Genomic DNA, 24,144 nt, shown 5'->3' on the forward strand with positions numbered 1-24,144 from the left:
AGAGGGAAGTCCAACCCTGAAACAGAACTCTGAAGGGTAAGGCTTTTATGCCAGGTTCAGATACTTGTTGTCTAAAAGACACAGAGGTTCTCTGAATCTTGTTTAATTTTTCAATGAAAGTTTATCTATAAGCATCTATTATAAAACATGCTATGTATACATACATATGAATTATGTTATAATTCATGAACAACCATAAAGTACATAGCTAAAGTACAATGACCAATGTAAATACACTTCAAAAAATGCAGAAAGATATTTTTTCCCCTGTTGGCAGCTATCAGGTGAGCCAAGATGGGTGTATACAAATACATCCAGGAGCAATGGAGGAAGAAGCAATCCAATGTGATGTGTTTTCTTCTGAGGGCATGCTACTGGAAATAAAGACAACAGAGCTTCCCCACCCCACTCAGCCTGATAAGGCACAAAGGCTGGGCTACAAGGCCAAGCGAGGTTATGTCATTTACAGGATTCGTGTCCTCCATGGTAGCCACAAAAGCCCAGTTCCTAAGGGTGCAACTTATGGCAATCCTGCCCACCATGATGTTAACCAGGTAAAATTTGCATGAAGCCTTCAGTTTGTTGCTGAGGAGAGAGCCGGATGCCATTTGGGGGGCTTTGAGAGTTCTGAATTCTTACTTGCTTGGTAAAGATTCTACATATAAAACTTATGAGGTTATCCTCATTGATCCATTCCATAAAGCTATCAGAAGGAATGCAAACACCCAGTGGATCACCAAACCAGTCCACAAACACAGAGAGATGTGTGGGCTGACATCTGCTGGCCTCAAGAGCTGTGGCCTTGGGAAGGGCCACAAGTTCCACCACACTATTGATGGCTCTTGCCTTGCAGCCTGCAGAAGGCGCAACACTCTCCAGCTCCACCATTACTGCTAATACACATAATGTTTGAAAAATTCATGCCCAATAAACAATGTAGGACAGCCAAAAAATGCAGAAAGAGGCACAAACACAGGACACATGGTTAAATTATATTGACTTGATGTCGTTTGTAGCCTTTTACACTTTCTTAATATCTGCCAATTTACAAATAGTGCTTGTTCATTTGTTAAGAAACAGCTGATTATTGATGCACTGAGTCAGAGACAGAGCCATGCTCCTGGGGGATGGTCTGATGTATTTTAATTACTGCTTGCTGTCTCTGTGACCTCCCTTTTGCTTAATAAAAAGCCATCCCACCTGGGCAGGGCAATGGAGATAGATGGGGCTAGGAGAGAGGAAAGGAGGGAAGAAAAAGAGAACACCACAAGGAGAAAGGGAGAGACCTGAAGGGAAGAGAGGAGGTCACCATGGGTTAGATGGAAGAGAAGCACACGGTCAGTGTGGATGGAGAATCTGGACCAGATGAGCATTAGCAAGTATTTGGGATTGTAGATGGGAGGTAACTTGATAGAAGTTATTAGAAACAGATGGCATGGGATTGAGACCTGCCCCACTATGGGAGTAGATTAGAGGATTAATGTCTGCCCTGCCCCAGGTTAACTAAGGCGATTTTAAAATATAACAAGTGTCTGTGTCTTGATTGATAGCTAGCCAGGCCTACTGATCATACTGATTTACATAAAACAATACCATGCCATAGGTACATTTACAGACTGGTAAACTTAAGTAATTACTGAAGTAGCTGAACTACATACACAGCACCATTTTTTTTTTAATAATCTGTCTATGATTGCCCAGGAAAAGTGCCAACCATTATTAAATAAATTAGTTTCTGATTCTGGTCACTGAGAAACACTGCTCGTGATTCACATCAGAATGTCTGTCTTTATCGTTTGATTTGAGTATTGAGAAGTTAATTTATTTGCAGTTTAAGGTGTCTTGTTATATATACCATGCCAAAAATAACTAATAGTCTCATGGGTCTCTTATTACAGTCACTTCTGCCTCAGCTAGAGGGTAAGGAGTTCTCCTATAAGGTCTTTACAAAGATCCATTTCAACCATGCATTGTTGGCCTATATTTGGACTCAAATTACAATATAGTTTGCAAAATTATGAGATATTAATGTACTTAGATTTAACTTCTCCAAAGGAGGATTGCCTATTTCTGAAATAACTGCTTTTCATTAAATGCATCAAAACGTGTGCCTTCAATGCTGAGGAAGACAATAAAAGTTTGTATTTATGTCACTGAGAATCATTTCAGGAAAAAATGAGGCCAGTGTTTTACATTAATGGAACCATCCATTAGCAAAATGAAAAGCTGTCTTAATTAGATGTAAGAGAAAAATCAAGAAAACCCTGACATCTCTATGTGGCACAGAAACTCTAGTCTTGATGCAGCTTCAAGAGTACTGAATTTACTTGAGAAGAAGATCTCTTATGGTGGTTTCTGTTTACCAGGCACCTCTCTTCAGCCAGTCGAAAAGCCAACCATATTGGCCAAGAGCATCCAACTCATTAGTTACTGCTCAATGCCAACATCCTGCATTGTCTTGAAGACGCTATCCTGAGGGCATAAAGTCTGCTTGCGTTTCTGTCATTTTGTTCTTCTCAAGGCTGGCTAGGAAGTAACTTTGGTAGGTTGACCCACAACAAACTTTTCTTTCTACCCATAGAGCTGTCTATTTCTATGGTTTCACTGTGCCCTCTCTCACACTGGTTCCTTAATCCAAGAGAACAATTAGCCCTTTTTCCTAAGGTCCCTGCCTCCTCCTAACAAAAACAAAAACAGAAACAAAAAACTACCGATATTCAACCTTCCTGAGTGTGTGTCATTTGCTTTTGTTGGTTTCTACCACCCATCACATTCAACTCCAAAATTTTCTCTCCTCCACACACTCTAACCCACCTATCTCTCCTCATTTACTTGGTGTCACCTCAGAACTGCCTCCTCTGTCTTTATCATGGGCTCACTGGAGTCTGTATTTCCTGGGCCATGGAGGATACTTAACAAAGTCACTCAGGTGTGACAGGCAGCTTCTCCAACGCATGTCCTCTCTGAAGCAGGTAAGCCCCCCTACTGAGACTCTGGATCCTACTAACCCTGTCACACCTGCTTTCTCTCCCACCTACCAGAGACATGCTTCCAGCTTTCCTTGCTCTGTCTCTCTCAGACCTTGACCAACCTTTTTATCCTCTATACTGCTGACAAGTGGTACCTGGGGACTTAGGGACAAATGAGAGGACACAGCTTAGCTCCTGTTGTCTGTTTCCAAATAGCTCCATAGAGCAGGTAGAGGATGAGAGCCTTGCCTATGCCTGCTAGCAGGAGCTTACCTATTAACCTAGGATTCCTCTAAACTCGCCTTTGGTCATGCTATCTCTGTCCTTTGACCACACTGACTTAAGGACTTCCTATCACACAAGATGCTCTCTATGCTGTCCTCTTCCGAGCATCAACTGTTTTTCACATCCCCTGATACTGAACTTGATCCCTGCTCTCCTCATATCCCTGCTCCTTCCCAGGGCCACTATTCTCACACATTTCTATAGAAAATCACTTGAAACCTTATGCACAAAAACCCAAAACTTTCTATTTCCTTTCTTGTAATAGTAACTTTTATTCACCTGCTATAATTGCCCCCGAAGCTTACTTACTGGTGAATATGCTTTCTGAACTCTGGCTGGCTGGTTTAACTCAGCGGTTCTGGCTCAAAATTCCCTTCCAAGCTGACAGATTGAAACTGGCTTTTCTGGACTTCTCATTAAATTGATCTGGTTGGAAAAACTGCCTCTGAATTCCACGAACTGAACTGCATTAACTCTATGAACTGAACAGAACTGAGTGGTACTGCATTAACTCAACTGCATTCAACTGAACTGCAGCTGGCTGCACTGAACTTAACTCAATGGGCACTCTACTGCACTGCCTGAATCCACTGAACACTGCGTTGCCTGGACTCAACTCAACTGCATGCACTGCACTGCCTAAACTCCACTGCACTGCACTTACTGAGCTACCCTCTACTTTTGCCTCACTCTTCACTGCTCCTACGTAGCCTCTCTTTCCTCTGTGTTCTGCTGAGTACTGGGCATATTGATTTCTGACTCTTTCTGTCAAATCTTTCTCTGATTCATCACTTTGTCTGCTCCTTAATTAGGTATCACTTTCAAATATGGCTGTTTCCTTTTACAAAGTAACCTTTCCTACATCATGTGGGTTTAAAGGTGTGTACTTAGGGCATGTCTATATTCCAGCCAGAAGGATTAAAAGTCTCCTGTGTACCCTCTGTCACATCCTGACAATACTTGGTTCATAAACGAAAGCTCATCTCCTCAGCTCCACTGGCTTTCGGCTAGTGGATTATACCATAGTTTTATCTGACCAGATTATAGAGTCTAGCCCTTTATCACTAGGCCACTACAAATAATGTAGCTTTGGAAAATGCTTTCTTTTTTTTTTCCTTTTTTTTCTCCTTTATTAATTTATTCTTGTTACATCTCAATGGTTATCCCATCCCTTGTATCCTCCCATTCTTCCCTCCCATTTTCCCCTTATTCCCCTCCCCTATGACTGTTCCTATAGGGACTTCTAAAAATGTCAGCCAACACCCCTACCCTTGTCCCTCTATTGTCCTCTTGGTTTCTTCAAACTTAATCCTACCAACTTTCAGCTCCAGCAACAGCTCTTATCTTCATCAGATAATTTGGCAACCCTGCCACTTGTTGCTACAACAGCAAGCAGGCCTTTGCCAGCTCCTCCAGGAGGCTGCCTGGTCAGTCCACTTATAACTAGAAAGCCTGCTTTTGCCTTTAAAACATTCTGGCTTTACAAGAATTTTGGGGGCATGTTGCTTATGATACAAACTTGAAAACATTAAAGAAAGTTCAAATTACCCAAGTTTCTTAAATAAAAAAGGCTTTACATGGGAGGCTTAGTTAACCAGCAGGCTAAACTGGTTTCAAAGTGTTAAAAGTCAGGCTAGGCCTTTTCCTAGAACCAACAGGACAGGTTTCAATGAAAAAAATTAACTCTAAGCTATCAAGATGTTGTTACTGACTTAAAAATTGCCTTTTACTATTTCTTTATACTCCAGATATAATTGTAAAAGTACTTAATCTTGCAATAACTGCTTTCAATATGGAAGTTATAATAATGGGAATAACAAAAGGGTTTAGAAAAATTATTAGGATCTGAGAAAGTGGCTTAAGGTATGTGAAAAATGAGAATTAAAAATTATAACATGATATTAAAATTTCAAAGCTCAAAATTTAATTTACCACATCAATGTTAATCATACATTTAAATCAATAAGTTATCAATCTAGTTTCAGTAACAGTTATAAACACTGGCTAAAGAGTGTTTACTCTTTTATCCCAGAACCACCTTTTAGGTCCTCAAGTTCTTCTTCCCCTTTGTTTTGTTTTTCCTGCCAGGAAATGTGTGTCTTGTTCCTGATGAATGCTCATGTTTCTATCATGGTGCTAACTTTTCAGGCTGTTTATTTGCTGTAGCTCCAAGGCATGAGTCTGTTGTAGCTGGCTACAGACACTTATTAACTGCTTTCTCTGCAGTGAGGATTTCAGGCCAGACTAAACACGGTGTTTTTGCGAATATTAATAAAACTTTTATTTTTATCAACAACCACAAAAATTTTATGTAAACTTTAAGGAGGACGGGCTCTTTCTGCTTCCTTTTGGGTGTGTTCTCTCTTTGTAGGTCGGTCTGACCTCTCAGACTTCCAGACATGCTTGGAAATTTCAAGTAAAGATCCCCCTAAGCTCTTTGACTTTACATTCTTTCCTAGTCTATATTTGTTAAACAGATTTCACTCAGCTGACAGATAAATCCATTAACCAACTTCAGCCCTGCAACTGCTCTAAAACCAGATCACTCCTCTGGCCTTGGTGGGCCTACAAACTCAGCAAGCTGTCAATTTGCTGACCGATAGCTATTGTGAACCAGTCCAGCAAATGGGAAGAGGCTGGGATAAAAGCTGGCTCACAAACCACAGCCTCCAGGGGCTGATTCCAAGACTCTTCTTGTGGTGTCTCTCAGGCTTCTAGTCCCTTTTCACGTCTCGACCCACTGGTCTCTAACCTTCTCATAATAATGCGGTTTCTCCCTGCCTCTGAAAATTCTTTCAAATATAACTGCCTCATGGCAGGTAAATCAGATGCTTTGCATGGGATTTCGCCAGGTACCCTGCCACTACCTGTATGTCAAAGCTCACCTTTAGACAGAATTGCAGCCTTCCTAGGCTCTTAAGAGGTCCTACTTTCAGTTCAGTAGGAAATGGCAAAACTCTATAGCACCCTTGTGATAAACCAAAGACTGGGATGTTAGGTCTAAATTTCCCCCCTCCCCAAATGACCAACTATCTTAGGAAAGGGTCTCTAGTTTCCTACCTATTTATTGGTCTTTCCAGCAGCCAGTATCAGCTCAAAAACCTCATCCTGCTGGCATATAAAATCTGCTTGCTTTCCTACCACTTAGCTCGTGTTTTCTGTACCCTCAGATAACTTTGGCAGTTTAATCCTCAATAAACCCTTCTTTCTACCTGTGGAGCAGTCTGGGTTGGGAGTTGCCCTCCCTAACAGACCTGAGTTTCAGCCTTGCCTTCACAGTAGCATCCTCTGAGGGTTGGTTTGTATCAGCAGAGAGACAAGAAAGCAAAGTTCCAATGCCTGCTTCCCTCTCTATGTCTAACTGCCTGGGTGTTTTCTGTCTGTTGTTCTTACCACTAGGGCGCTACTCCATTTTACAAATAAAATATTAACTTGGAGACCTTGACTAACAAGCAAGTATTCAGGACTTTCACTAGAACAAATTTGAGGAGTGCCGTGGGAGATGACAGTCTCCTTAGATTAATTCTAGGTGCATTTTATTTATGATTAACTTTAGAAAATGCTTGTTTAAATATACATTCACAGATACAATGATACTTCTGAAAAAAAATTTCAGACAGAACTCATCAGTGATTAATAGCCTTGTTTGCTTTTAACTCTTCACATCAAGTTCCTTCTAGGTTTGGATTTAGAAAAGAAAATGGATAAAATATGGATTTATGTCTCTGAGTGAGTTTCTGTTTAAAGATAATAAAGAATAAGATCAGCCCCAAAACACCTTCTCCAGGAGGCAAAATGTCTATGTCAATAAGCATTGATGAGAGGGTATTTTCAAATATAAACAACGGGCCTCTTAACTTCCCTTTAAGGCCTTAGTCTTTCTCCCATATAAAACCTGGGTTGTGTTAAAGTTGTTTTTATATAATCATGTTTGTTTCTCTTTTTCTCTCTTAGCTCAGCTGTCAAACAAATAATTGAGACTCTATTATATTAGTAAGCTTCACAGCACAAGAACTGAGCAGTATTACTCTTCTTAAGTCTCCCTGCTAATTTGGCTTCCTCATGGCCTACATTCCAGATATACCTGCACTTCGTAGCTTTCCTGCTCCAGCTTCTTTCCTGCTCTTTCCTGGCCCTTACCCCCTGGCTGAATACCCTACTTCCTTTTCTAACTCTTCCTCCCTTGAGGAAGAGGAAGTCCAGCCCCATTCTTTCTCCTGCTCAGTGATTGGCTGTAAGCTGCGTTATTGTAATATCAGTGGACAGTCAGATAGCAATATTTACACAACATTGAGACAGGCAGAAGATTCTCAGGACAAGGATTGCAACCAGATAATGGTGGTACAGGAATCAGCATTTTAGTTACACAATAACTGTATGCCTACAGAGCTTATTTATTGTTTTAGGGAAATTATTTTTGTCCCCACAATAAAGCAAAATAATGTGACACTCTGAAGGGGGATGGGGGGGTGGCGTAGAAAGCCTGAATAGGTTTGAGCAATGCTGCCCTAAGCAGTGGAGACAAACTTTGGGGTGTAAGTAATTAAGGACTGACTTATTCAGACAGTTCCCTGAGAACTGTGAATGAAAACTCCTGACAAGAAGCTGGATTTGGCTGTGAATGAAAACTTCAGAAAGGCATCTCTGTCTGCAGAGACTGATTGCCTGATTAGAAATTCAGTACTGTGGAGAGATTGGTATGCTCCAGGTCCCAGAGGCTAATTACTTTATCTGGGGCTAAATTCTGCCCTGAGAAACAGCCTTCCTTGCCCCTGTCCATTTCAGTCCCGGCATGGCAATAGATTAAAAATGTTTTAGAATCTATTAACTTAGCAGGCAACTAGCTTCTACCAACCAAAAAGCTAAGGTTGCTATCAGATAACATCCTGAGCCTTCAGAAAAGTTTCCCCCATCTCTATGTGCCTGCCTCTCCGATGTACCCATCAATTTATCTTAAACTTGTCTTGATTTGTAACTTCCTTTGTTCTACAAAACTATAAACTTTGTGAAACTGCTTCAACATTGGAACACGAAAATTGGGGTAACCTAAATCTGTGCTCTCAGGGCATGGTTACCTGAAATGGCTCCAGATTAAACTATCTCTTACTCCCTTTAAGATGAGAACTATGTTTTGTTGTTGTTGTTGTTGTTGTTTTTGTTTTTTTGTTTTTTGTTTTTTTTTTTTGCATAGTTCCCTACAGTTTACTGAGAAAGGTGGGCTCTAGCACAGGATGCTGAATAATTGAGGGGCACTTGAAACCCTGAGAAGGTTAAAGCATGGTTTTAGAAGCACTTACAGATAACTAAATCTATATCTAATTACCTTTTAGTACAAGCGTAGGGAAGGGGTGCTTGTGTTTGAAGAGCACATTGTTCGTAAGGTTAAGGAAAGAAAGTCACACCCAGGCTCCGCTGTCAGTTCCCAGAGGCAGTTTTCAAGTAGGCCAGAGTGAAAGTGTACAGGAGAAAGTAAGCCATCTGCAGCTCCTTGAAAGCTACCTGGCAACAGGTCTGAGATGGAGGGTCCCACCTTGGTGTGGGTGTGAAGGGAGCTTAATGAAACGGAATAAGCTGGCTTGCATCTTCAGACATCAAAGAGGACATTTGCATGCTAATGTGAAGGCTGGGCAAGGAGCACACAACTGAGATGCTAGGATGCCCTACCAGGCAGGTCTGTGTTATGCTTCCCTGGAGAGTGATAGGCAGATTTAAATGTGCCTGACAACCTGGAATGAGCTGGATTTACTTATGCTAATTATCAGCGTGAGCCCTGAGTTCACCGCTCTAGAGGAAGTGTTGAATCAACATGGTTGGTTGCCTCTCATAAAGCAAGGCTGTGTGTGACTCGACCTTCACAACTTGATAAAAGTTTGGGGGAAACTGAAAAGTAACAGCTTTGTCCTCTTCAATCTGTAGTTTTCCCGAATAGTATTGCTTCCTTACCTGCTTGGGATGGCTCCCTGAAACTAAGCAGAGTACCAATATACATATCACACAGCATCACACATAGTACACCACCACACACTATAATACTGTTGGGGACATCACTAAATGGGAGATGGTGAAGTCGTAGATGACTGCAGCCACAGTCTGCCAGACACTTCTGACAACCAAGTGCTTACAAAGCAGGTAGGAAATGCATGCATGGTGGATGTCTTGGTAAACTGGATGACTTACAGCAGAGGGAATGGGGAAAACAGGTCAGACTTAATCATGCCACCTAAAGTGGCATGTCATTTAAAACTCATGAAGTGTTTGCTTCTGGAATTTTCCACTGTAATATTTTTGGCAGTGATGGTAGATAAGCAGGACCACTGTAGTGCCTTCATATTTCAAAGGGATTCAAATGACTAAGTGCATTTTTAAAAGAGACCAAAAGAAAATTGCTAACACACATTTCTAAAAAAAAATATCTAGATATGTCTTCTCTGTCAGAGAGGCATGGCTGGCTGGGCAGAACGAATAGAAAGTGGTCAGAGTTCGGCATCTCAAAATCACCTCATGTTTGGAATGGTGTTTGAAAACCACCTTAACGTTCATTTGCCAATAGTGATACTGCCAAAATTAGCACACCAGGCTGGCCTCAAACTCACAGAAAACTTCTTGCCTCTGTCTCCCAAGTGCTGGGACTACAAGTGTACGCCATCACGCCTGGTTCAGAAGACAGGTTTAGTGGAGGAAGGGTGCCCTGGGGGAAGCTGGTCTCCATCAGTTTCCTCAGTTACTTGGGAATCCAATAAAAAGGCTTGGGTCTTTGCCTGGTTCTGTTCAGCCTCTGCATACTGATTATGACTGAGCAGTTTTTGTTTCTAAGCAAACTCAAAGCAGTGTTGTTTCAGTAACGTTCATAGAGTAAATAGTCCATCTGCTCTGTGTATCCCAACTAGATGGCATTTATACATAACATTGGAAAGTGCGTTCCTCATTGGCTATTCCAAGTGGAATTAGCAGGGTCAAGCCCTTTAACTGCTATTAGCCAAATACGTTAGCAAGGAGAATAAGAAGGACTGACTCCTGGCAATAATGTGTATAAGATGCTAAAAACTTAGCTTTTAATTAATAAGATTTTAAAGTATAAATAGTTTAAGAACTATTATATAAGTGCCCCATCTTTCTTTCTTTTTTATTGGTTTCTGAGACATGGTCTTTCTACTTAGCCTAGGTTGGCCTGGAACTTCCTGTTTCAGCCTCTTGAGTGCCAGGATTATAGGCGTATTACTACCATATTCAGTAGTCTTATTAACTTTAAAACATTTTTATTTTTAATATTATAATTGCAATATTTCTATCCATTTCCTTTCCACAAAACATCCCATATACCGATCTTTGCTCTTTTTCTTTTTCAAATGCATGGCTTCTTTTTTCATTAATTGTTACAATGAATATATGTTTATGCATATAGTTATTGATTTTCAATATTTTAAAAATTGTGCCTGACGTTATTATAAATATCAAGGTCAGCAAATAACCTGAGATCCACATATTTATAATAACTAGTAAGTAGACATTCTGGGAATGATATTTTTACTATGGGAATATTGAGTGTCTTAGAGAATAGCATCTTCCTGGATAGCTAGGCTCCTGGAAACCCCACAGCTACCAAAACTGCACCAAACCAGTGGCTGTCTGTATCAAAGCAATGGCCGCTGTGGTTGCCCTGGAACCACCTACTAAAATACCAGAAACAATAGTTGCTGTACTGCCCAAATCCCTTTTTACCCAATATTGGGATTGGATATGTAAACCATTATTAAGAAAAAGGAACTTGCATAGTAACTTTAAGGAAAATGTTTTGTCATTTTGAATCCTAGTCTGTCTTTACAAGTGGCTTATCTTATCAGCCAGGGGTCACACTCTGATTTATTGTCCAGACCAGGCAAGCCTAGAACTCACAGAGAGCCACCTGTCTTTGTCCCCATTGTGAAGGGATTAATGTCGTGTTTCACCAACCACCCTGCTCAAATATCTCACCTCAATTTCATTCAAAAGCTTCAAAACTCTCAGGCAAAAATCAAGCAAGGAAACAAGAAAAGTCTAAGCCTTAGGTCAGTTGTGCCAATTTAGGCTTCAGTAAGTGAAGCCCTGTCCATCATTCCTTCGAATTTGGTTGTTGCTAAATCCTGTAGGTGGACCCTCTCCAGGAAGAGCTGACAAACATCTCCTAACTAAGGGGCTCTGAATTCCAGCCAATATCAACTCTATGGAGAAGAGGCCTCTGTTCCTTCCTCCCTTCTTATTATTGGTAGCTTAGCCTGGCATCTCTCAGCTTTCTGCCGTTCTCCCTGAATTTTCTTAGGGAGGGTATATAGAAATGTGACTACCACTAAATACATTGCAAGCAAGTTTATAACAACAAGAGCCAAAACAAAGCCAAAAATGACCCAGGAGCCTTCTGCCATGGCGGCTTAGCAAGGGTCTATAACAGTCTCTATCACTGCTCTGTGAGAGTAGAGGCTGCAGGCAGCTGGGAGCAGAGCCTATGAAATGCTTTTAGCCCATGGATACAGGTATGTTAAGGTAGCGTGCGTGTCTTTCCAACCCTGAATGATTTGGGGGAAAACAAAAACAAAAAAACAAACAAAAAAGCTCACCATTGCTTAAACACACACACACACACACACACACACACACACACACACACACACACACACACACACACACAACTTTGTTCCACTCCATGTTTTCAATAGCTAAGGTTTTGGAAAAGGCTTGTTTCCCAGGCAGGTTACCCATAATTACGAACAAGTTTGAGGAACTGGACAAAACAAAGGGAACGGAAAGATGTGTGTCCGGACTATAGAGACCAAAGCAACACCATCTTGTGTTCAGGGCCTGAGAACTTGACCCTGTACCCCCAGGGTCTCCAGGGAGAGCCAAAAAATGTACAGCTAGCTACCCTTCCGAGGAGCTTACACCAGGGGCCAACCAATCAGAGCTACAGGTCACAGTGAGCAGAACAAATGAAAAATTCCTCCCTAGCCCTGGTCCCCCAGCCAATCAGCTTAAAGGACAACTTTCCTGTAGCCCCTTAACCTATCATGTAACAGCAAGGCTTGGAAACAGCTTAGAAACCTCACCCCCACCCCCGCCTACAGTTTTTTTTTCCTTTAAAAACCCTGTTCTCCTAACACTATAGGCTGCCATTTTCCCTCCTCCCAAGGGGGCTGACAGTTCAGGCTCTGAGCTAGAGTAACAAAGGAGACTCTGTGTGATGTGTATCCGGCTCATTCCTGTTGGTCTTTGGGGGTTTCCCAACTTGGGCATTGCAGGACCTGAGAGTCTTGTGCTTAGTAGGGGTCCTGCGTGGTTCCTTAGGTCAGGACCATATGCCCACTCAGTGTCTCAGGACAGAAAGGCCATTCAGGGGGCCAATTGGTAGTTCCATCTTCTGGGGAGTTAGCCTTTCTGTAGAGATGCCAGGCAAACTGAAAATGGAGTGTACCTCCCTGACAAGACAAACATATACAAAGGAAAAGAGAGTAGTTACCCAGTGCACTCACCTCACAGGAGGGCAAAGAACAGAAAACATAAAGGGGCCAAGTTGTAAGGGCAATCTTAATGCCGTATTCTATATGTAATGCATATTCTGCAATTAATGATAGTCTGTATGAGAACTTGTCCTCTAGGTGACTCTTCTCCCTGCGTTCTGGGAGTGACACCTGCCAGCAGTCCCCAGAAACTCCACCTGAGCGATTACATACAATTAGCTTCCAACTTGCCTCTGAGATAAAAAGACTTCCCCTCCAGACTCAGCCTCCACCCCACCAGCCTTAAGATCAACATTCCTGGGACCTACAACTTCCCTCAAGATCCAGACTCCACCCAACCTACCCAAAGATCAACATTCCTGGTACCCACAACCCCCCTCGCCTCCCTCCCCCCCTTCCCGCTTCCCTTTATAAGCCCATTGCCCTTGAAGCTCTGGGTCACTCTCCTATCCTGCTGTGTCAGGAAGGATTGTGGTCCGAAGCTCTGAGCCAGTAATACAGGACCCTGTGTATGTTGTGGTCTTTTTCGGGGGAGGTCTCACGATCTGGGTGATCTCTGTATTACACTGAGCGATCTCGGTATAACAAACTCACTAAAGATACTGCTGAAGGGGGCACTCAACAGTGCCTTGGAAGAGAGAAGGGTCAGGTAGATAGATTAGTGAGTTTGATACAGCACTGACAGCAGAGGGCAAAAAGGGGGCCCAATATTCCTTCCTCTCAGTGTCTCATTGGCTCCCAAACTGCGAGTTGCTGCTGTGGCTCCTCCTCCTTGCTTTCCATGATGACATCACCAGTCTCTGCGCATGCTTGGGCGTGTCCAAGTAAGTCTCAGGCTGACTCTACATGAAAGCCTCCTTCCGAGCATGCATGTTGCCAGGTGGGCCTTGTTCCTACTCTTGGCAAGTCTTGTTCCTCCTATAGTTATATCTTAAGTTTTTTATTTTTTGTTTGTTTGGTTGGTTTGGTTTGATTTTGGTTTTTGGGGGTGAGGGGACAACCTTTGCTCTGCTACAGTCGTCATTGGGGCCAGCTATTTATCGCGTTCCAAAAACAGGTTTGCAGAAGTACAATATGCCTGTGATTGTTAAAGCGCAAACTCTCTCTTGTCCCTTGGGTTAAAATCAGTAAATCGATTTTGTTTTCTTTTTTTCTTTTTTCTTTTTCTTTTTTTTTTTTTTTTTTTTTAATTTTATCTCCTTTCATCCATTCAGAAGAAAATGAGTATTGTCAGTAGGCACTATGCACCTCAGGAAAAGCAGGAGCTCTTGGCGGTATGTGCTTTGCTGGATAGGGGAAGATAACAGACTAGAGGCATTTTAGGTCGAAGTTTCAAAATAAACTACAGAAACACCCCAGCATCTATCAGGCGAATGGCCACGGAGATAAGGCTCCTCCTGTGCCTTAAAAGAATTAAGATCTGTGGAGTCAGGCCGTGAGCTTAGAAAACTTTGTCAATTCCTACCTTTAGGCTCCCCACATATGCTGATAGAAAACCTAAGACTTTTATGTATATTGAAACGCAATAATACCGCTGATGTTTCTGGTGCTTTCCGGGAGAGATAACCACTCAGTATCCATGCACGCTATGCAGGACGGTCAGCAACTGCTCCACAAAATGGTCGCTTTTAGGGTTTCTTTGGTGTACAGGTTTTAGGAGCCTTTCTTACCTGCTTGGCCTTCAGTTCTGAATCCTGCGGACTTTGGAGAGCCTAGATGGAGGCTCCTCGTTTAGATGACTGTGTGAAAAGTGCCTCTGAGACTTAGGGATAATTTCTTCCTGTTCCTGAGCCTGAGAAGTCTAGTTTTAAGGTATGAGTAGACGGAGTTTATGGTGGCAACTTGCCTCCTTGTTCTAGGGTTATGTAGAAAATGCAACATAGTTTTCTGAGACCTGTTTTGTGAGATCATTATTACAGTTCATGAGGATTCTCTACCTTCCTCAGCTGATCTCCTTCTGAGGAACCCACCTCAGAATCATATTAGATTAGTGCCTGGCTTTAACACAGAAATGTTAACACTAAAATTTAGTCCATAGTAGCATTTATAAAATTCAGTTTGTGTGTGTGTGTGTGTGTGTGTGTGTGTGTGTGTGTGTGTGTGTGTGTAGGTGCCTACCAAGTCCAGAAGAAGGTTTTAAATCCTTAGGAGTCTATCTCAGGTGGCTGTGAGCCACTGAACATAGGTCCTTTAGACTGAGCTTTAGAGCCTCTCTAGTAAGGCAGCAAGTGCTAGTAACTGCTAGGCCACCTCTCTGGCCCCAGTACCTTTTAGTTTAACAAAAGCCTTTGACATGCTCAATTTTATGGGTATTTATTTATTCTAGTAGATACTGCTCAAGGCTTTTAAATCAATACTAATTTGTCTTGCCCTCTGAACCCTGATACTTTTAATTCTAAAATAGTTCTTTCTGGTAGTCAGACTTTTGTTGTTGTTTTGTTTTGTTCTGTTTAATTTTAGTTTGGGGTATTATTTTTTTGAAAATTTCATAAAATGATTTTTATTATTTTTTTCTGGACACTTTTTCACCCCTCTACCACTGAATTTAATATTCTCTCTCTCTCTCTCTCTCTCTCTCTCTCTCTCTCTCTCTCTCTCACACACACACACACACACACACACACACACACACACACACAGAAAAAACAAAAGCAAACAACAACAAAAGCTTGAAATTTAATTTATGTTGGTCGATGGGCCTTGCCCTGGGAAAACCGATTTCCCCCTCCCAGTCAAGGTTTTTAAATATTTTGTCCTTGTGTTTTCCTTCCACTTGAGTTTTGGAGATATAGTTGCAGCATGAAATATCAGAATAAAACTTGAGGAGGGGTGGAATGTTGCTTTTCTCCTGACTTAGTATTTCTTCACACTAAGCTTGCTAATTACTCCATGGTTCATTCTGAAAGGGTAACTTCTAAACTCAAGGGAGTGTTTCTTATGCTTGAGAAATATGCCCTGTTATGTAGAATTATAAGCCATAGTCATTTTAAAAAATGTCACACGATGGTTAATTACATCCCCTTCCTCATTCACATTCACCCTCATTTTCATGGGAAATTTTCAACATCATTTTCCTCTTATTTACTTACTGTATTATTAAATAAATTGTAAACAATACTTTGTATTACATAAGAAAACAAAGATATGAGCAATTAAATGTGATTCTCCACACATGTGTATGGACACACACATGAACACACACACACACACTTTTATCTAAACACTAAGGTTCATCATAAGGGTTAAATGGACTTAAAGGAATGAACGAGTGACTGTCCAACCATGAAGCTGCTCTGCTTAGGAAAGTCCATTTGTCAAATAATTATTACAACATATTGTAGTTCTGTCAGCCATGGCTTATAAGCCAATAGGAGAAGCAAAATAGAATTTGTAATGAACTGAAATATTTAAGCATGGAAGATCCTTGCACAAATTTGACTGGTATCACTGTCAAATCCTGTTTCCCTAGGAATGGTAAAATCAGTTAGAGGGGAAGAAATAATAACGATGACATAGTTCTTTAAACACTATTAGTAATTAATACATGCTACTATCAAGTCACTCAAAATCTAATATAGGAGAGATAGAGGTACATCTGGAGCTTCTTCAGATTTTAGAAGATTCCAGGTCACTAGGGGATGCTGGGGAAGTAAACAGAATCATAGAACAGTCATAGGTGTCTTGTTGTGGTTAGATGTTTGCAGCATTAGCTTATGAGCAGTCTAGATGATAGTCTGTGGAAAGGCACTGATCATCAAGAGTGAGTACCCCAAAGGCTGTCTCTGGCAGTGACAATTTGGCAAGGAGCAAGTCAAGGAAAGTAAATGGCTCAGCATGGTATGGTGTGAGTTCTAGGGCTTACTATCAGCAGGGCCTTAGCAGACGGCTTTTGTCTTAAGCACCTGTCTATCTATGCCTTGGAGAATGGAAGAGCTGAAGAGAGGGCACACTGTAGCATGTAAACACTCAGTAAATTGTATTTTCATCTCAAAGTTATAGTGACACATTGAGGGAAAGTGACTTCTTCTATTTGTCTGGAAAAGAGGTTTCAAATGAGGTGATCATAATGGAGGCATAAAAGACATCAAGGAATTTCTGGTGATACCCTATGTTTAAAAAAACAAAACAAAACAAAGTGGGGGCAATAAAAATGAGAAATTTATTATAAAATTAGTAGCTAGACATTGATTTATTAACTTTCTGGGTACAAACAGTGAGAGCGTATTCCTGTAAAATATATTTACATGGTTATTGAAGTATAATTAAAGAAGCAGAAAGCAGAACAGAGCAAGAAGATGGGTTGACATGGGGAGTAGATTTGACTGCCAGTGCCTCAGAATCTCCCCTTATGGGCAACAGGGAAAGCTTCATTGCAGGAACAACAGCAGATCTGTTATGCCTAACTCAGCCATCAAGACAAACATGCCCCAGGACAAGGATGCTCTCTGCAGCTGAGGCATCCCAGAATTTCTGTGCCAACCTAGCAATGGCCATCAGAATTCCTCCTATCTGGAAAAGAGAAAGCGGAACTTCTTGGTTTACCTGGGCAGTTACTCAGAGGAACAAATCTTCAGTTCTTCTTCTGTTTGTTGTTGTTTTGTTTTTCGTTTTTGTTGTTGTTGTTGTTGTTGTTGTTGTTGTTGTTTTTCAAGACAGGGTTTCTCTGTGTAGCTCTGGCTGTCCTGGACTCACTTTGTAGACCAGGCTGGCCTCAAACTCACTGTGATCCACCTGCCTCTGCCTCCCAGAGTTCATGTCAGAGGCAGTCGCTGCCCTCCCCACAACTGTGGAGAATGAGCTGTCCATTAGCTACATCTGAATAGGGGTATCTAGGTCTACTGCATGCACTGTCCTTGGTTGGTACAGCAGTTTGTGTAGGCCCACTTGGGTCCAGATCTGTCAGCCATGATGGTCTTCTTGTGGGGTTCCTGAACTCTCTGGGACCTTCTATCTCCTCATTCTACTGCAGCCATCTCATCTGGAGTCCCATAGCGAGTATCAGCATATGTCCTGATCCCCCCCTCCCCCACCCAGTGAAGACTCTCACAGGACATCCGTGTTGGGCTAATATCCACTTATACATGAGTATGTACCATGTGTGTCTTTCTGGGTATGGGTTATCTCACTCAGGATGATCATTTCTAATTCTATCCATTTGCCTGAGAATTTCAATATGTTCTTGTTTTTAATAGCTGAGTAGTATTCCACAGTGTAAATGTAAAAATTTGAATGGCATCTGTCAGTGTCTGGCAAATATCTATGTGTACCATCTACTCTGCTAATCACATGGTACATTTTGACGTATCTTAACAGTAATCACTTTGCATCCTTTTTGCCTTGCTCAGAATATCTCAGCTTTATATGGAAATGACTTTCCTATATATCTTTGTCTTCCTAGTCCTCAGGTAAATACAGTTTTTAATTTATACTGATCCATATAGCTCAGCTTCCAGCATCATGTTGTTAGAAATAGTTAAAGGACACAGAAGAGCAGGATAGACTTGTGGGATTGCTTTCTTCACCATAATTTCAAAAGGTAGCAGGGGCCACTAAAGTGAGGCCATGCCTCCATGCTTAGACATGTGAGGTCCATCTATGTAGTCTTTTTAAAATGTAAATTAGTTAGTTGAAATGGACATTGAACTTTAGGAAGTATTGTATACAAGGTGCCTTCTAGCACATAATGCTGGGCAGAATGCTCACATGGAGCTAATTGACATAACCTTCCCTTTGTGGTGAGAGGATACAACGTCACGTAAATACAGTAAATCATTAACTACTAGAGTTAGTATTTCTTCCTTAGGGCATCCAGCTCTTTGGATATCAGGAAGAAGAAAGCCAAAAACCTTACAGAGACTTATTGAGCACCTTCCCAGCATGGAGCTTCAGAGTTAACTGTATTTGCTAACCTGCCATGAATATACTTCTCAATTTAATCACATTTTTAGCTCTTAGAGTTACTTTTGGGTAAAATAAAATCTGACATCAGTGTGTCCAATATTATTAATTGTCTATATGTGAAGAACGCAAAGAATTCCAAGTATCCAAGGGAGGGTTGACGTTCATCTTGGTGATCTAGAAAACATGGCAGTGTTAAAACTAAAATCTTATGTGTCCATAAATCCTAGACCAATAATATCCCAAATATTTGAGAATATAATTGGCTTCTATTTTTCATAGTTTCATAGCTATAGACCTGAGGTCGGGCTTTCAGGACTTGCGATTTTCTTCTCACATATAAGATGTCTTTTCACACATGAGATTTCAATGCCATAGCCTTTGCCTGAAGTACCATTCTGCAATTCTCTGGCTCCACTTACTGCAGTAGATATAGAATGTTTTTATCTCTTAATGGTGGTTATTAGCCTGTTATAGAATTGACAGAGATCTAGCCTCTTAATAGTTGCTTCTGTGCAATTTTGTAACATCCAACAGGGCCCTGTTGTTCACAAATCAAAGGACTGGGAGGTGGCATTTTGTGGACTTTTGGATGACTGCTTTCTTTTGATCAGAGAACTCCACTACCCATTTAGCAGAGGATGCCTTTGATTTCCACAGTCTCATTAGTGGCACCCATGGAAGCTGTTTGTACCAGGATTAAACAGCTTAAATATTTCTCTTCTCCATTCAAAATGCCATCAAGTAATTATGTTTACAAGACACATTCTTTTTCATTTTAATAGTAAAATAATTGTCAAATAAAAGCCAGGTGGTTTGGAATGGTAAATAAAATTGAGAAACATAATTTGTTGCAAACCTTGCATTTTAAAATGAATCAGAATATTTTAATCAAATAATAACTCTACTTAACTATTACTGTTCTGAGTTGTCTTTTTTAATCATTTAGACTTAGAAAGCAGTGACATTGATACACACTATTGAATTACATATTTTACCCTTATCACAACCAAATGGCATCACATAGGTGGATGCATTTCTTGGCTTTGTATTATCTTTATGTTGTGTGGGCCTGTCTTCACCACGTATCACACTGCCTTGATTGTAGAATTTAGGGTAAGCCTTGATTGTTTTAAATCCATTGAATTTCTAACTCCTTTAAAGCATAGATTTAATAATTTTGTTTGGTATATTTTTTGGTCTATTTGAAAATAAGAAATGGAGTTTTTAAAAGCCCTTTAAAAAAAAAAGCTTATAGTCCTACTTAAACTGAGGGGACAAAATGAATCTTTAAAATATCTAGTCTTCTGGGCTACAGAAATCCAAGCAATTTGTTCGACCTTTTATCTTGCTTTTTAGTTTTCTGTGTAAAACTGTCTTTAATTTGTTCATGTAATACCCAAAATGTTTCTGTTTTGTGCTGTGCGAATGGTAAACTTGAAATTGCATTCAGTTGTCATTAACACATACTAGCTATAGGCTTCATTCCATACATTTGGTAGTTTTTTTGTGAGATTTTTTTTGGAAATTTTTATAAAAAATTATATTGGACGCTAAGAGTATTGTCTTAGTGGTCAAGAATTCCTCCTGTTCTTTCAGAAGGACAGGGTTCACCTCCTAGCATTCACATAAAGTGACCTACAACTGCCTGTAACTCCAGTGCCAGGGACATCCAATGCCTTGGCATTCCAGTGAACTATAGTCATATGGACAATGACCTGCCCTCCCCACAACATACACCTACTTACATTTTTTTAATGTGTAAAAAAGGATCATGATGTTTATGAAGTTTCACTTTTTCTTTCCTTGTCTTCCTTTCTTTGTCTTATTGCACTGACTTGAGGATTGTCTAGACAATACTAGATGATCTTAATTAAGGTGGCTATCCTGCCTTGATTTAATTTTTGGAGAAATGACTAGGCATTAACAATAATATCAAATCTCCTTTTTGCCTGCAAACTTTTCATATGTCTAGCATTTTCATTTCTTCCTAGACAGGAACTCCATTCTCTCTCAATTTCTAAGGGTCACTTGAAGTAAAATATGTAGAAAATTTAATAAATATTATTTGTAATTTTTAAATAAAAATATTACCAAACCATAACAAAATAAACACTGATTAAGTGAATGCATACTTGCAAGCCCAATCTTGAAGTGAGAAGCAGTGGTGTTTGGTAAGTAGTACAGTTAATGAGAGAATATTGTTGTTTTTTAGAAAATGGGTTACATAATCTAGGATAGTTGTACATTGGAAGTTAAGGTGAAAAGGAGCTAAAATTCTTGAGTAACTTAAAATCACATGACCAGCAATCCAACATGTCAGTATGAGAAAAAAAAATTTCCTTCTACTCTAGAAAATGAGTGGAGCACTCCTCATGGGGTATCCCAGACAACATATTCAGTGCTAACATAAATCGGGTGAGCAAGAAGGCTTGCCTTTGGGACGGAAATTGCTCCTGCAAATTTCAATAGTGACATGAATGCTGTTTTGTGTGGATAACCACACTCGGGATCGTTTCACAGTGTGACTCCATTCAGTGTGAAATCAAGTGGAAGGTAATATACACATAGTTATTTTATGCAGCGGGTCATATGTCAATGGTTACTTTGGCAAGTGGTACATTTCCTTGCTAGGTGAATTATCCTGTAAGTTTCATCTGTAGTACCCTGTGGGTTTCTTCCTCCTGGAGGCTGGCCTGAGAATTTGGTCACAGAACTTTCTTCAGCCTTCTGGAGGCTAGCTGAGGAAGGCTCTGTCCCAAGAGCAGGTTATGAGGAAGGCCTCCTCTGCAGTGTAGGAGCCTTCAGGTCAGGTCCCTCAGCTTGAGGGAGTGCAGGGTGGCTGGGTGCTTAACAGGGGTTGAGGCAATGGGAGTCCCTGTCCCTTCCAGCAGGGGAAGGGAGCCTCTGACTTGTGAAAGGCCATATAACTGACCACACGTGGTTAAAATAAAGACAGTCAAGAGTCCATATTTTAATTCACTAAGTTTAATGATAAAAGGAAAATAAAGACAGGGAGCTATGGAGGGAAAAATAGGGAGTGTGTGCCTGCACCCAAGACTGCTGGGATTTTTAACCAAGGGTATCTGAATTGTGGGAACCACATCCAGGACACTACCCAGGCTTGTCTCCAGGGCAGCTTTGATATGTATTTCTTTTCAAAGAGCCAGCCTGTAACACCTTTTGACCTAAGATCTGTGCCCTTTGCTTTGGAAGTGTCCCTGCAAGGAACTAGCCTTTTAACAGCATTTTGGGGTCTGGTGGGCTGTTGCCAGCAGGGGGTACACTCACCGATAGCTGATATTTTGTTTATATTATGAGTCTTATTTTTAGTGGAACATGATTTCATAGGTTTAGAATCCCTATCTTATATAGAAAGCATGAATCAGTAGGAGACATCCAGGTTCTCTGGAAAACCTTTGATCCCTTTTCTGAGATGTTCCCTAAGCCTTGGGTATAGGGATTGGAGTTTAGGTACACCTTTTGATGTTTGTCATCGAAGGATCACTTATTCTCTGCAGTTTGACAAGTTGTGGATCTCTGTAATGGTTGCAAAAAAAAAAAAAAAAGAAAATCTTTGATGAGACAACATATTTGTGGGTGTAATGAGAAGTATTTGTAGTAGAATTAGAAATTATTTGTTTGTTTAGGAAAACAGCAATAGTAGTTTCTCCTCACATATCTATGCCCTCTCTAGTGACAAGTGGTTGCCTAGATTTGCAGTGCCAGTCACAAATTCCCTCACATTGACTAGGCTTTCAGTTCAATAAGACAGGTATCAGCTATTTCCACATTAAAAAGTGTCACTCTTGTACTATTTGTGACAGTTGTGTTCATCACACTTTTAATGGCTAACCACCAATGCCCTTGTCTTTATGATAGCTTGAGGTCCCATCATGCTAGTGACTATAAGGAAACCAGGATCTGACAAACCTCATGATACTCTTTATCCTCCATAAACACCCATGCCTGTGGTCAATTTTTATTTCTGTTGTCACTCATTACCTCTTCCATTGCTGCAGTGCTGACTGGCATACTCTCTAGGCCTTCCAGAGAACACACAGTGTGATGCTGCAGATCCCAATTAATATGCCCTCTTCACTGATCTTGTTTTTCCGTTGCTGTTTTGGTTTTATGGAGGTTTGTTTGATTGTTTGTTTGTTTTGCCTCTTCTAACAACTCTAGCATTTCACCTTACTTTGTTTTAGGTAGTATTTTTCCTTATTTTGGGGATCTATCCAAAGAGATAAGAAAATTAATTTTTCACCATATTGTAGACTGATACTGATAAAGTGTCTCTGCCCTATCTTTCTGATCTACCCCTCCCAGACCTACAGTATCTGACCCCATGAATCTGTTGTTCTCCACGAATACTACATTGGTACTTACCAGCATCATCCCACAACACACTCATCATACAGTTTGCTCCCTTCATAGCAAACCTGACACCACTTCATATGCATGGTAGAGAGTAGGACCAGCACTCTTGGGATAGCACCTATCCCAAGATAGGTGTCAGTGAAGAGGTTGCATAGGATGGTAAAGATTTATCTGTTGTAATATGGGAAAGGCAGGGTTAGCACAAAGAAAGGTGGCTTCAGAGTGCAAGGCAAGGCATTGGCTAATTCCAAAGGAATTCTAGAGCTGGGGCGGGGGGTGTTGTTCTCAAGTCAGGTAAAAATGCCAAGTGGAAAAATTTGCATCTCCTACCTACTGTCCACAAGTTTTATTCCTTTCTGCATATTTGCCCCACCCTAAAAAGGTAGTTATGAAAAAGGCAACTTTGTGGTGAATGAATCTCCAAAAAAAGAAGTTAACTTTGTTCTGTTCCATCAGCAGTGGGCAAGAGATACATTGCTTTAGAAATGGTAACTAGGGCAGAAAAACGTAAAACCTACTACAGATTTTGAAAATACTAGAAATAATTCTCTTTCTTCCTTCCTTCCTTCCTTCCTTCCTTCCTTCCTTTGTTCTTTACTTCCTTTCTCTTTCCTTCTCTTTCTCTTTTTCTTTCTTTCTTTGTTGCTCACTGTTCTATACATTTGTGATTAATTACTATTAATTATATAGTTATTTTAATTTAGTATTATGTGATTTAATGCCATTTTGTAAACTTTTTCTGGTTTTCCTATGTAGGTTCATGGCATTCTTAACTTCTTTCACAAGGCAAATCTTTAGAACTTATTTTTAGTTCCTCTTCCTATACCATTGGCCTTAGATTTTTCTCTATTTGGCATGGCCTTTCACCCTCTCCATAATGGAATTTTATCCAGTGTTCAAGAATGACGTGAAAAATTGCTTCCCTTTGAAGCCCTCTGTATTTGAACTCAGCGAAATGGTGAACCACTAATGTAGTTTCTTCATTCAGTTAATTAGCTCCTGGCATCATAACAAAGCATTAGAGCCTAGGTGACTTAAAGAACAAAGACTGATTTCAAAGTTCTGGAGACAGCAATCCTGAGATCAGAGTACCAATATGCTGAGGTCCTGGTGACAACTCCATT

The 24,144-nt window shown here is 40.6% G+C and overlaps 1 pseudogene across 1 annotated transcript; it reads left to right on the forward strand.

The window, feature by feature from the left end:
- The first annotated feature begins 294 nt into the window (after positions 1–294).
- On the forward strand, positions 295–897 carry LOC311595820 (large ribosomal subunit protein eL15-like; annotated as a pseudogene). The gene has a single exon. The product of its transcript is annotated as a large ribosomal subunit protein eL15-like (transcript).
- The last annotated feature ends 23,247 nt before the right edge of the window (positions 898–24,144 follow it).

Source organism: Acomys minous (genome assembly GCF_964271855.1).
Source record: "Acomys minous genome assembly, chromosome: 4".
Taxonomy (NCBI): domain Eukaryota; kingdom Metazoa; phylum Chordata; class Mammalia; order Rodentia; family Muridae; genus Acomys; species Acomys minous.